Source organism: Pipistrellus kuhlii, unplaced genomic scaffold, assembly GCF_014108245.1.
Source record: "Pipistrellus kuhlii isolate mPipKuh1 unplaced genomic scaffold, mPipKuh1.p scaffold_m20_p_1, whole genome shotgun sequence".
NCBI lineage: Eukaryota > Metazoa > Chordata > Mammalia > Chiroptera > Vespertilionidae > Pipistrellus > Pipistrellus kuhlii.
Window position 1 is genome coordinate 16,469,225 of NW_023425404.1, and position 14,558 is coordinate 16,483,782.

Here is a 14,558-nt window from a genome sequence, read left to right on the forward strand (position 1 = left end):
TAGCTCCTATCATGTGTTCTCCCCTCAAAGTATGGGAAGGCTCTGGACCTTAAATTATCTACAAGGTCCTGACAGGCAGGACAACTAGGTTTTGTTTAGAAAAAACAACAGGGATAATCAGGAAGGAGAAGGGAGTCTCACTTGGGAATGAACCTGGCTGCCCCAGTGATCTACTTCCTGAGAGGGTCACACAGGACCCAGATGACATTGGTCTGACTTCCCTGGACAAGATGCTGACGCATGTCCTGCCACCAAGAGCTGCCCCTGCATACTCTATGTTTCACATGGCCCTGGGCCTGTGTCTCCTGTGGGTAAGACCAGGGGATGGTCCTTAGAGTACTTGGAGCGGTGAGGGCAGGGATCTGAGGTAGGGGGTCCCCAGAGCCTCACAAAGCATTTCGGTCCATCTCTTGACTCCTCCTCAAACTCGTCTGTGGAAAAACCAGAAGCTGTGACTTGCAGGCCTTGCTCCTTGATCAGCTTTCCTCACAGCTTCCTAGGCCATACTTGGTTTAGATTTTCAAAAAATATTTTTTTATTGATTTTAGAGAGGGAGAGGGAGGGAGAGGGAGAGGGAAAGAGAGAGATGAGAAATATCTATCAGTGATGAGAGAGAATCATCGATCAGCTGCTTCCTGCGTGCCCCACACTGAAGACTGAGCCCACAACACGGGCATGTGCCCTGACCAGGAATTGAACCGTGACTTCCTGGTTCATAGATCAACGCTCAACCACTGAGCCATGCTGGCTGAGCCATACCTCATTTTTTGACCTCCATGAAGACTGGGCAGAGGGCCGGATACCACAGGAGATCACCCGGGGAAGCCTTTCGGAGAGAGGCAGCTGCCCCTACCCAGGGTCTGCGTTACCTTTGCCAAATGTCCCCGTGATGTAAAGCAACCGGCCTGGAGACTGCAGCCATTTCTTCTGTGTCCATCAAGCATTTGCTCGAATCCTAGCTCCTTTCTCAAGCAGCGCATCTGGGTTGGGCCACCATTCAGACATCACTGCTAGCTAATCATGCTGAGTGTGGAGTGTGTTTGCTGGTGAGAAGCCTGGCCCTCCGTGGGGAGCATCGTTTTCCTGAGAAAATGCCCACTTTACCTCATTTTCCAGGCCTCACTTCCTGACCAACAGGCTCCAGATAAGTGAAGCTAGAGCTTGGAGTCTGGGAAAGACTCCAAAGGCCTGGTGTTTCCAGCGCAGAGGGGTTTATACGGATTGTAAATCTTTACTCTCCTTAAAGTCGTTTAACAGAAAAGCAGACACTTGATCCTTCCTGAGCACATCTCAATAGTTCAATTTTCGCTGTTATCTGAACTCAGGACACAGGAAAACAGAACATAAAGCCTTCCTGGGCCTGTTGGTGTAGCCATCACGTTCTGTTACCGCCTAAGAAATCTGCCTTGTTCGCATATCTGATCACCGGAGGAACACCTGGCTGGATGCAATTCTTTGGGCTCTCCACCCAGGGTCACTGCTAGCCCGCTCGGTGCCAATGTGCAAGTTAGAAAAGGTACCCTCACCTCTTGCAGATGCAGCCATGCCGGAGGGCACAGCTTGGCAAGCAGAGTGGGGGCTGAAATCCAGCCTACCCTCTGGAGCGATGAACAGCCTAAGAGACTGTATATGGTGGCCCCACCTCTGCCCAACGCCACCAGCTCCAGCTTCTTCTTCTGGAGAGATGCTTCCTAGAGAGGATGCTCTTTGCTGTGTGGTACAGACAGGTTCCAGAAGGCCCAAGACCAACACTAGAGGTGAGTTCTGGGAGAGTTGGGGACATGTCACAGGAGGGCCCACTTTTCCTGGGGCAGAGAACCCAGTCTTTGAAGTTCAGGCAGTCCTGGGGGAGGGCACAGCTGGTCAGTCTGCCCCCAATCCTGCTGGGAAACCTGATGGCAAGCAGCCCTGGGCTTGCTCATATGGTCACTTTGTGGGAATTTCCAGGAACTCTCTGCCCTCTGTGGGGAAAGAGGGTAGGCCCCTGTGCTCTCCTCCCCTGGCCTCCTCGTGGGCCTGGGTCTGTGGTTAGGACATCTGGGTGCAGGGAGTCTTAACCCATCTCTGCTTTCAGATCTAAATCCAATCACCTGCCCAGGGGCTGGCCTTCCCTGCTTTGATGAGTCCATTTACAGCGTTCTCCCCAGTGTGAACGTCGGGGGGGGGGGGGGGGGGGATGGGTCCGGAAGACTCCTTGTGGGATCTCAGGGGTATCATCTTCCCCAGCTGTGACCCAGCATACGCACCTCTAAAATGGAATGAACAGCACGTAGCACGTCCATAACACGAAGAGACCTCACGAGGACTCAGGACTTCCAGTTCCAGTTTTGTTATTTATTTATTTTTTAATAGATACATTAATAGACACAGCACCAAATTCTGTAAATAACCAAGGGTTCCCTGGGAAACTAGAGATGTCTATTCAATTCCTCATCCATTCATATCGTCACCCTGATATCTGCGTGTGCCAGCCTGCGCTGGACTCTGGGTGAGGAGGCCAATGAGAAAAGCCACTTCCTCCTCAGCTTCAGCGCCCCCTCCAAGGGAAGCCTTTCCCTGAATACTCTTCCCAGACCTGGGACCCTCTGGACACACTTCCTTTTGGTGTAAAGAGCATTGCACTTTAATTACTGGCTCCATTTCTGTCTTCCCCACTAACAGCTTCAGGAAATGGGAACCATGTCTACATTCAGCCAAATGCATCAGCGCCAATGTGGGCCCACGTGGCTCCACGTCATATGGGTGACCCGAATCCATTTGGGTCCCACCTAGTGGCCTGGAAGTCAGCATGGCTCCCTTTCCTGGGACACTCCTGTGCTTAGGAAACCCAGGTCCTGTGCGGAGTCTAATCCCAGGCAGGGGTTCCTCTGCTTCTGAGAGGATTGGGACCAGATGATGATCCCAACCAGCCTAAAGCCAGCAATTCCAGGGCAGATGGGGCTCTGGAGGGCTGGGCAGAGGAACAACCAGCGCCCAGGTGCAGGGCAGGTAAGAGGTTAGAGGCTGCTTGCAGAGCCATCCCAGATGCCCAGGTTCCAGGACCCTCTTCAGGAAAGAAAGATATGACCGGAGAGGGCAGCTCGGAAGAGAAGCCCTCTGTGGGCCTGGGGCTGACCTGTCCTTTCCCTCCTGCCCATTCAGACAGGGAAACGGACCCCCAAAGGCAGGAGGAGAGGGAGAGGGAAGCGGAGCCTTGGCTGCGGGCCTGCTTCCTGCACTCAGAGCCGTGGCCCTGGTTACACTCACTGTCACTGTGCACAGAACCGAAGTCACTGCTCCAAGGTCACTGACAGCTAAATCCTGGCTCTGTTGTTCGGTTGTCAATAGTAACAGCAGGAAAGACAAATTTTTCTGTGTTGGGTGCTTATGTTTTCTCCCGGAAGATGGGCTATAACCACCCCAGGGCACCAGCATGGAGGTTTGATGTCCTGGGTTCCCCAGTGAAGCCTTAAAACCCAGATCCTGGGCCCAGGGTGGAAAGGACCCAGTTTAGTTCTGCCCCAGGCAAACCCCAGGGTGGCCGGGGTGAAGGAGGCTGGGGGGGGGGGTGGGGGGGGCTATCAGCTCTCCTAGGCCTGGGCTCAGGTGCCTCTTTTGGTTTTGAATGGCTACGAAATGTTCATGGGGCTGCCTAAAGCATGTGGACTAGAGAAAGAAAAAGAATAGAGACAAAGGATAGAAAACAGAAAAGGAAAAAGAGCAGAAGAGACAAGGATGGGGAGGGAATGGGATGAGGAGAAAGGTGTCTGTAGAGAAATGCAGTGATGCCATCAGCCACGTGGGCACCCTCTGTGACATGAACCCTAAGTGGGCGACCCTACAGGCAGGGGTGAAAACAATATAGGGTTTCTCTCTGGCAAAGGCTTTGCTTCCCTTTGGGAAACAGCTGCCATCAGGATGAGTAGATGGCTGGATGAAAAGGACAAAGACCAGAGGAAGGACTGGCCAGGAGCTGAATGAGTGGAAAGGGGGCAGAATTAGAGCGAGAAGAGGGAATCGCAATGTTGGGGTGAAGGACTCTCAACTACAATGCTGGTACCAAAGGGTGGTTTGGAAGGACTTCCTCTCCTCCCCTTCCAATCTCCATCTTACACAAATATGCAATCTCAGTGAAAAATGGTGTTTACTCTACAAAGATTCTGGACAAAAATCCCCAAGCCTCTGCTCACCCAGCTCTCTGTGTCCTCCTTTAGGGAATCTCCAGAGTTACTATTGATTAGCTAGCTGCAAGGCATTGAGTCTGCTTTCACCAAATTGCTCCCCAGACCAAGTAACTTAGTCTGTGGACAGACAGGGGAGGGCCTGAAGCATGATTAGAGGAGGCTGGGAAATAAGCTTCAGAGTGGCTTGAGAATAGGAAGAGTTAAAGAGCTCTAAGCCTTCCAGTCCTTCCTACTCTGGTATTTGGAGTATTAATTACTCTAACAATAGCAACGCATTGCGTGGATTGTCTCTTCTCTCTCTTCGGCAGAAAAATGTTGAGTATAAGAGGCCAAGTGGGAGTGATTCATTAGGGTCAGGGTCCAGGGTTAGGGCTCAAAGGGTTACACCCTCCAAGCCTTGAACCAATAGTAGGGTGACTGGCACAGGGGTGAGCAATGCTTCTTTCAAGGAGGGGCCTTATCAGAGGCCAGAGCTGCAGAGGGGGACACTTTGAGTGAGATGTCAACAGCTGCCCATGGTGGAGGCAGGTCAGAGGGGGCCTCAATAGGAACTGTAGGAAAGGGGAGCCATTCTTAGGCCTCCATTCCCCCTGGGCCTGCCGACTCACTCAGGAATTCCAGGGCTGCGGGCAGATCCTGCTTGAGTGTGTTGTCTTTAATGTCAACACGTAACAGCAAACATTGGCCTTTCCTCTAAAGAAGATGCAACGTCATGCTCAACCCTGTGGAAGAATAAGGACAAGGAGGTCTGATTCCCAAGGGAGTCTAAACCTTACCTGAAATCTTGGAAGTAGCCTGGGAGGGAGAAAGAGGGAACAGGGATGACCTGGGAGTAGTGGATCCGGAGGCTTTGGCACCGAGGCCCAATGTGAGCAGGGGAAAGGTGCATTACACCTGGGTCAAGGGTCAAGAGAAACATAGCAGGAAACATCACCCCTGGAGAGTGAATAGGCTTGTCATGTTGGAGTCCCCCAAAGGGTCTGAAGTGTTCCTTTGATCAGGGAGAAGACACAAAGGCAGGCAGGCTGTGCACAAATAACCTCCCCAGGAAAGCAAGGAAGTGGTTTGGGTTGGCACAGAAGGGGAAAGACCGTTTCATCGTCCTCTCTCAGACAGAGCTGGGAATGCTGGACCAGGAGGTTATGTGCTCATTTTAATGGTCTTCGCTGCGGCCCAATGTCTTTCAGGGAGGCCACCGCTAACTCCGGTTCTTCCTGCTCGGGGATTCCTTCCATCACATCTCTGGATTCCATTTCTAAATCTGTTCCAGGCCGGGGGAGGCTACAGTGCCCTGCTCTGTCTAACTTGCTTTCTTGACCTCAGAACAGCCTTTAAATAACTCTACAATCTTTTAAAACTCATGACTTTTCCCTCTTTATTATTTAAAATCATGGACTTTTAACATTCTTTTTCTTTTTTCAAACTCATGCTATTTATCTGTTTTCCTAGTTAAAAATTAAAATAAGTCTTCTCCAGGGAGCACGTAGGAGGAGGAGGAAAAAAAGCTCCTTGAGTGCTGAGCCCTGCTGTCCTGGGCTAAAGGCTGAATAGTTTGTAGGAACTTGACCTTGACTATGATCCCCAACTGATGGCCATCTCCATGTAAGTGCCCTTCCTGTGACCAGCTGCTCACCTAGTTCTCACCAGGTGGTACCTGTTGCCAAGGGAGAAACTCAGATTACCTTAAGAAGCAAAACAGCTAAACCAAGAATTGCAGCCAGGGACTATAAGATGGAGAAAAAGGTCACGGATGGGGAAGGAGCACTGTTTGCCCCAAGGCTCCTGCTGTGGTGCAGCCTCCTGAACTTGAGCTTCTGATATATAGGGCCCCACATAGTCAAGGCAAACTGAGGATGGAGAAAGCTGAGGATGGAGACAGTCAAGTGATCTCCTAAGGTCATACAACTAGTGGGCAGCAGATTGCTCACATTGAGGGGCAGCATCAATAACTCTGTTGTATCAGTCAGGTGGGAAAAAAAGAATCGAAAGAAGGGGTTATTTAGCAAGGCATGGGCAAGGTTTAAGGGAACTAACCAAAAATAGTGTGATACTTTAGGTTTGATGACATTGAGGAGGTATTAGCATCACAAAGTCTGAAGGTTCAAGGGGAAAGAATAGATACTAGAACTTCGAGAGTACCTGTAAGGAGAGGACTGCCCGACAGGACTTGTGGCCTTGGGTGGAGACAAAACATATCCACAGTAATTTGCAAGGGAGTAAACTAAGGGAATAAATAATCCTCCTGCCTCCTAGTTCCCTGCTGTTACCTTCTTTGCCTGAGGTAAAAGGAGCCCCACTGATGCAATATAGACCAGTCAATCCTCTGGGGTGCAGGGAAGGGTGGAGAGGAGAACTGAGGAGCAATGGAAAGTATCCAGCCACCTGAGAAAATGGAAGATTGGATTTTGGTAGCCTCCACATTTTTTTTTTTCCTTCCTTCTACATTGGCATACCTGTTCCTACATGGTTTTAGATGTTAGAATTTTTCTGATGCCTCCCTATATCCTGGAACCCCCAGCCAAGTCAGCAGTATCTCCGTTTTTTGGCCAACCCTCTCCCACTGCTATTTCTTTATCATAATTAGTTCTTAAAATGTTTGCTTCTGGCCATGACAGAGCATCAGGATCCAGATTTACCCTCCCACCACAAACAACTAGGAAACTAGACAAAAGTACTGAAGGCTTCAGGTACTCACAACAGGCATTGCGAGATCGTGATTCCTTAGATAAAGGAAGTAAATGAGGTGAGCCAAGGCTGAACAGCATTTTCAAAATGGAAAAAATCTCTTTAAAATATTAAATAAAAAATAATGACAAAGTACTGTGGAGTTTACAACATATGCAGAAGTAAAAGGTATAACAACCATCGCATAAAGGACATAAGAGTATTTGGCTAACAAGCCAAAGTTGTAGATAAAGAACTCTCAATCCAAAATAAGGCAGAGAAAAATGAAAAAGAGAACAAAGAACAGATGGGAAAAATAAAAAACAAAGAGTAAGATGGCATATTTTCATCAAACATATTGTAACTATAGTATGTATACTTTTGATTAAATGCAAATAGTCCAAATACTCAAATTAAAAGGCAGAAATGACCAAAATGGGTAAAGAGCATGCAATGGAAATCCATTCTAAATGTAAAAACAAAATAATTTAAAATAAAAAGAATTATAAAAAGCAAAAAGATATACCATGCAACACATCATAAGAAAGCTGTGTGATGATATTAATAACAGAAAAAGAAGACTTGAAGACAAAGACTATTACCAGAGATAAGTAGGGAGAATTTCATAATGATACAAAGAAAGTTTGTTAAGAAGAGATAATAGTCCTAAATGTGTGTGCACCTACTAATATAGCTTCATAATACATAAAAACAAAAACCAAAATGAAAAAAGACAGACAAATCCACAATTATAGCTTTGGTATTTCAACATTTGGTAGAAAAATAGTCAGAAAAAATTAGAAGACTTGAATGACATGATCAACTAACTTGACCTAACTGACCTTCATAGATCACTTCACTCAGCAACACAGAACACATGCTTCTTTTCAAGTGCCCACGGACCATTCATCAAGATAGACTACAAATTTGGGTCATAACAAAAAAACAAGACAAATTTTAAATCACAAAACAATTAAATTAGACATAAAAACAAAAAGGTTTGGAAAATACTCAACTTGAAAATTAAACATTACATTTTAAATAACTCATGGGCCAAAGAAGACAATGAAAAGAGAATTTAAAATTATTTTTTAGTGAGTGAAAATGAGGACATATCAAAGTTTATGTGGTGCCGCTAAAGCAGAGTTAAAGTAGAATTTTAAAAATTCTTATTAAAAACATGTTTATTGAGGTATAATTTTACATAGTATAAAATTCATCTGTTTTAAGTGGGTGATTCAATGATTGTAAGTAAATTTACAGAATCAGGCAACCATCACCACAATTTGGATTATATCTTCCCAGGGTTCCTCAGAAACTACTATTACTTTGCAATTGCAATAAAGTTATAATTGTCAACTTCTTATCCATGCAACCAGCACAACATTTAAAACTTAAGATGTAACTTAGGTAGCATAAAAATTACCATTTAAAAATGTCAAATTCAGTGTTTTTCCTTTCTATATTTACTATGTTGTTTAGCAATCACCACTCATTCCAGAACATTCCCATCACCCCCAAAAGAAACCCCACACCTATTACCCTCCAGAAATGATTAATCTACACTCTGCTTCTTTGAATTTGCTTATTCTGGACATTTCACATAAATGAAATCTTACACTATGTGGCCTTTAGTGCTTTGCTTCTTTCACTTAGAATTCAAATAGTAACTTAAGGTTTTAAATGTTTATATTAGGAAGAAGAAAGATCCATTTTTGACATGTTTACCAAGACAATTCAATAGGGATAGAGTAGTCTTTTCAAATGGTTTTTCATGTGTAAAAGAATGAAGTCGGACCCCTATCTCACACTATATACAAAAATTAACTAAAAATAGATCAAAGACCTAAATGTTAAGAGCTAAAAATATAAAAATTCTAAATAAAAACATAAATATAAATCTTTGTTATTTTGGATTAGGCAGCGTTTTTATTTTGTTTTGTTTTGTTTGTTTGTTTGTTTGTTTTAGCTGTAACCCCTAAAAGCAAGCAACAAAATATTGTAGAAAACAAATTAAATGTCATTAAAATTAAAAACATTTGTGCATCAAAGGATACTATTAAGAAAGTGAAAAATCAACCCATGGAATGGGAAAAATATTTATAAATCACATATATGATAAGGGACTTGCATCCAAATATATAAAGAACTATCACAATGAAACAATAAAAAGATAAACATTCCAAATATTTAATATATACCAAGATTTGAATAGACTTTTCTCCAAAGAAGATGTACAAATGGCCAATAAATACATAAAAAGACCCTCAACATTTTTAGTCATTAGGAAAATGCAAATCAAAATCAAATGAGATGTCATTTCATACCTACTAGTATGGCTGTGATAAAACAGACAGACAATACCAAGTATTGTAAGGCTATGAAGAGATTGAAACCCTCATATATTACTGGTGGGAATGTAAAATGGTTCAACTGCTTTAGAAAACAATTTGATAGTTCTTCAAAAAGAGCTAAAAGTATAAAAAATAGAGTTACCATATATCCCAGCAATTCCCCACCTAGATATGCATCCAACATCTACACAACATCTACACTTGCTTTTCATATGTGACTGTTCATAGCAGTATGATTAATAATAGCTAAAAAGTAGAAACAACCCAAATATGCATCAAATAATAAATGGATAAACAAAATGTAATATATCCATACAATGGGGTATTATTCAGCCATAAAAAGGAATGAGATTCATATACATGGATGAACCTTGAGAACATTGTTCTAAGTGAAAGAAGCCAGTCACAAAAGGTTACATGTTGTGTAATTCTATTTAAACAACTTTCCAGGATAGGCAGATCCTCAGAGATACAATGTAGATTAGTGGTTACCAGGGGCTGGAAGGAGGGAGGACTGAGGAGTAACAGCTAATGGGTATGGGCTTTCTTCCGGGGGGGTAATGAAAATATTCCGAGTTACACAGCAGTGATGCTAACACAGCCTTGTGAATATACTAAAAACCACTGAATTGTGAACTTTAAAATGGTGACGTTTATGGTCTGTGAATAAAACAAGGAAGGATCTAACAGAAATGACTCTATGGCCCAGTATTGATAACTAATAAAGGCTCCGTGGGCCTCTCTCTTCAGGAATAGCTGAGTTAACTCGGGCCCTCTGCCCAAAGGCTACATAACCTATTTTCTCAAAAAATCTAGCTTCTGGGACTTTTGACTATTCTCACCTGTGGTTGCTATTGCTCCGAAGCCTATAACACAGTGCAGGTAAAAATTGTACTTTAAGATCCGGGCCAACTTTCCTGTAGTATGAATTCTTTAAAATTGTTGCTAATAGCCCAGCTGGCATGACTCAGTGGTTGAGCACTGACCTATGAACCAGGAGGTCATGGTTCGATTCCCTGTCAGGGCATGTGCCCTGGTTTCGGGCGGGATCCCCAGTATGGGGCATGCAGAAGGCAGCTGATCGATGATTCTCTCTCATCATTGATGTTTCTATCTCTTTCTTCCTCTCTCTTCTTCTCTGAAATCAATATATATATATATATATATATACATATATATATATATATATATATATATTTAGTATATATATTTAAAAATTGTTGCTAACTGGTCCCATAGTCAGGCCCATTAAAAGGATAAGAGATGACTGGAGGGCGGGGCTTGAGAGTTTACAAGGAGCATTTTCATATTCACCACTCTTTCAACCGTAAGCATTTACCTTTAGATTGGGCGCTGTGACTTTTCACATAGTGGCAGGCCCTAAATTCTAGCTCCGATTTTCTGACTCCAAAAATCTGTTTTTCTTTGAACAACTGAAATGCAGTTTTGAGCAGGCCACGGAGAAAAAACCTTCCATCCAGCCCTCCAAGGATAGTACGCAGGTTCTTTGGCATTTGAACAACAACTTCCACTGAGAATATTCCTTAGGTCTGCATATGAGGAAAGAACCCACATTAGTCATGAATCAGGAGGTGGAGGACCTGCTACCTCCTTGACCATGCTGTTTCTGGATCCATTTTCACTCCTGTGAGACCATAATACACACACACACACACACACACACACACACACTCTTGTTGAGGGCTGGGAATCAAGTCACTTGTCTGCTTTGCCCCAACAGTGCTGTGACCAGGGCTGAGTTCACACTTGCATGTTTTTTGCTTTTTAAAAACAATTGTGTCAATATATATAAAACACAAAAAAATGTAACATTTTAACCAGTTTTAAATATATAATTCTATAAGGCTGAGTATATCTATCTATCTATCTATCTCCCCATTGTCCACCATCCATTTCCAGATCTTTTCATCATCCCAAACCAAAACTCCATGTCCATGAAACACCAGCTCCCCATTTCTCCCCGAACAGCCCCTGGCAACCAGTGTTCCACTTCCTGTCTGTGAATCCGACTATTCTAAGTACCTCACGGAAGCAGAGAATCATCTCACAGAAACAGAGTCATGCAGCATGGATCCTTTGGCCGTTTGTGTTTCTTGGTGGCACAGGGTCCCGGGGCCCAGAGCTGGCCCGTTGGACAGGGTGTTGGATGGGGTCACCAGCCTAGGAGGAGTGACAGGAGAGTCCAGAGCACAAACACAGCCGCGGTCAGACTCAGAGGGGCTTTCTCACCCCGATGACGATGAGGAAGACAGCTGGAAATTCTTTCTGCTCTTCTGCAAGCTGGGTGTTACACACAGGCCACGCTGCAAGCGCCAGCCCAAACACAGGCCTTCTGCCCCCGTCTGTCTGTCTCCGGCCCCCGTGAGACAGCTGGACTTCCCACGCGAGCGAGCGAAAACATGCAACTGCCCGTGCCCTAGGTCAGCCGTTCAGCCCCTGCTCCAGGGAGAGCAGAGCTCCTGCGGAGGAAGGGCTGCTTTCTCTGCCCAGTTACATCCAACAGACGTGGAGGACTCGCCCGTGTTCACCGCCACCCCCAGCAGCAGCCGAGGCCAGCGATGCCCTGCAGGTTGGCCTGACAGCTCTGTACCTGGTCATTTGAATCTCACAGCAAGGGTTGGAGTGTCATGCACGATCCTCCCACTGGCGTTTGTGAAGCTGAGTGGCCCACTCCTTCTCACTGACAGAGAGAACCTCTCCCTGCGTTGGAGGCAAGGCCTCAGCGGGGCTGGGAGCACAAGGAGACCTGGAGATGAAGTTGGAGCTCACAGGCCACATGGGGGTGGAGGGCTGAGCCCGTGCTGCATGTGGGCCTCCAGGTGCAGAGACTGCGAGAACCTCTGCCCAGGGAAGAAGCGGTTTCCTCCCAAGCCCCCGTGAAACCCCCTGCGTGGTTGCCCGGTGTGGACGGGGTTGGAGACACGTGGGGTCCTGTTTGGTTTTTACCAAACACGCTACGTTGTGTGTTTTTATGTGGAACATTTCCTCCTAGGAGCTAGGAGCCTTACCAGGCTTCAGAATTCCTCCCACACAAGGCAGGTTGTGAGGGAGGAGCCGCTGGAGGAAGGAGAGGCTGCAGCACGGAGGCTGAGAGGCTGGGAGGCTGGGAGAGGGATTCAGGGAAGAGGAAGGAGAGAGATGATCACTGGAGCTGTTGTAAGACAATCACGGCCATTGCTGAAAAAAAGGCGAGGAAGCAATTTCCCTGGAGGTGCAAACACCAGAATTATACTCGCTATTGGATATTCAATATAGACCTGGGGGTGGTGCTAGAAAAATGAGCCAGTGACTCCTGGCTGCTCCTCCAGGCCTCTGCTCTGACTCTCGCCCGCCTAGTTCATAGGAGGAAGAGAAGGGCTGGGGACCATGGGCACATGGTGGGGGGCACATATGATCAGACACGGGGCAACAGAGCCTGGAACTCCTTATTTCCTGAGAGCTGCACCAGGAACCCGGAGGCAAAGGCTGGGAAGCGATTCCCCCACGGCCCAGCATGTAAGACTTGGGGCCATGCTGGCCACAGTTTCATCATCTATGAAATGAGGGAATAGAACCCGATTCAAAATGTAACTCTCCTATGTATGTGTAGGCTACAAAGCTGGATAAGAACTGTTCTTTGTGTAGGACCACACAACCAGGGAGATATCTCTCTCTCTCTCTCTCTCTCTCTCTCTCTCTCTCTCTCTCTCTCTCTCTCTCTCTTTCTCTCCCCCCCCTCCCAACACACACATGTGCCTTTGACTGCAGTTGTAATAGGAAACAAACTCTACTGAGAGGGAGAATGGGGAAAGGGAGGGACTGATCCTGCCTTTGGGGTCCTATAGGGAGGCTGAGTGTTTGGACAAGGTGCTGAGAGGTGGATGTGGAAGCAAAGAAGAGGAGACATCTCTGGCAGAGAAAGCAGGTGAACAAAACGAAGAACCAGCAAACTGGGTGAGTGCAGGGCGGCAAGTTCCGGGAGTAGAAAGCAGGTGACTGTGAAGGGAGCACAGGTACATACCCCCCTGGTAGGTCCTCAGGCATTTAGATAGTATCATTGGGATGGGGAAAGATAGAAAAAAATAGTGCCGAAGAAAATTCTGCAGGCTCCCAGAGGCTAATCAGAGGTGCAGGGAGAGGGAAATGATGGAGATGAAAGCACTTTTGAGGCAATGGGGAGAGTGGAAATTCACTGACAGAGATGGGCAAGCTCAAAGGAGAGATGGGTTTTGAGAAGAGATGATCAGTTTAATTTTGTGCAGAAAGACTTTGGGATGTGTAGAGGAACCCCTCCCATGGTCCACATGTCCTTGGACACAGAGCCCATCACAGTGGTCTGTCTCCCACGTGGGCTCCTACTGCTATGGCTCCCAACCAGGGAGAAGCCGAGTCCATATGGCCTGAGGTTCTACTGCACAAAATTAAACTGATCATCTCCTTCCCTGAATCCAAGGCCTGATCCAAGGAAAAGGAGGAGGAGGTCTGAGGTTGGCCCCTGAGCCACTGTTGTGGGGAATGCCTGTGTACATGGCTTATCACAGCAGCCAGATTCAAGGGCCTGAGGAGAGGAAATAAAAGCAGCAGGTGGAAGGGACCTAATGAAGAAGCTTGGGATCAAGGCAACGAGGGCAGGAAGATGGTGGCTGAGAGAACGCAGGGCCAGCACAGGCCATTTAGCATGAGGACTGTGTGGCTGTGCTTTGGGGCCTTGCTTCTGCGACATGACGTGCCCTTACAGGGAACCCTGCTAACATGCAGCTTCTGGCTCAGCAGTGAGGACGGGAGGCCCTGGCGCAGAGAGACAGGTGCAGCCCATGCCGTCTTGGACCCAGGTAGGTAAGCGAGGTTTGCAAAGGAGGTGGGATGTCAGCTGCTCTCAGATGAGGCGGAAGCAAAAGGGTGATGGGAGGGATCTGTTTGGTGGAGGCAGGGAGGCATAGGGAGTCCCTGTGGGAAGGTTTGGACCTTCTGCAGATGGAAGGTAGAGATGGGAAGCTGGGGGTCAAGGGCAGTGGTCTGAGTCTGGCTGACTTGCAGTCCTGAGAGGAGAGGAACTCAGGTGAGTTGGCAGCCAGTGAATGGATAGGGAACCATCCACCTGGCCTGAGGGGCCTGAGGATGGGAGTGAGCTTGGTCAAAAGGGAAGCTCCTAGAGCAGAGTGGTTCTCAACCTTCCTAATGCTGCGACCCTTTAATACAGTTCCTCATGTTGTGGTGACCCCCAACCATAAAATTATTTTTGTTGCTACTTCATAACTGTAATTTTTGCTACTGTTAATGAATTGTAATGTAAATATCTGTGTTTTCCAATGGTCTTAGGCGACCCAGATAGCAGTGCCCACTGGACCCACAGGTTGAGAACCGCTGCTGTAGAGCC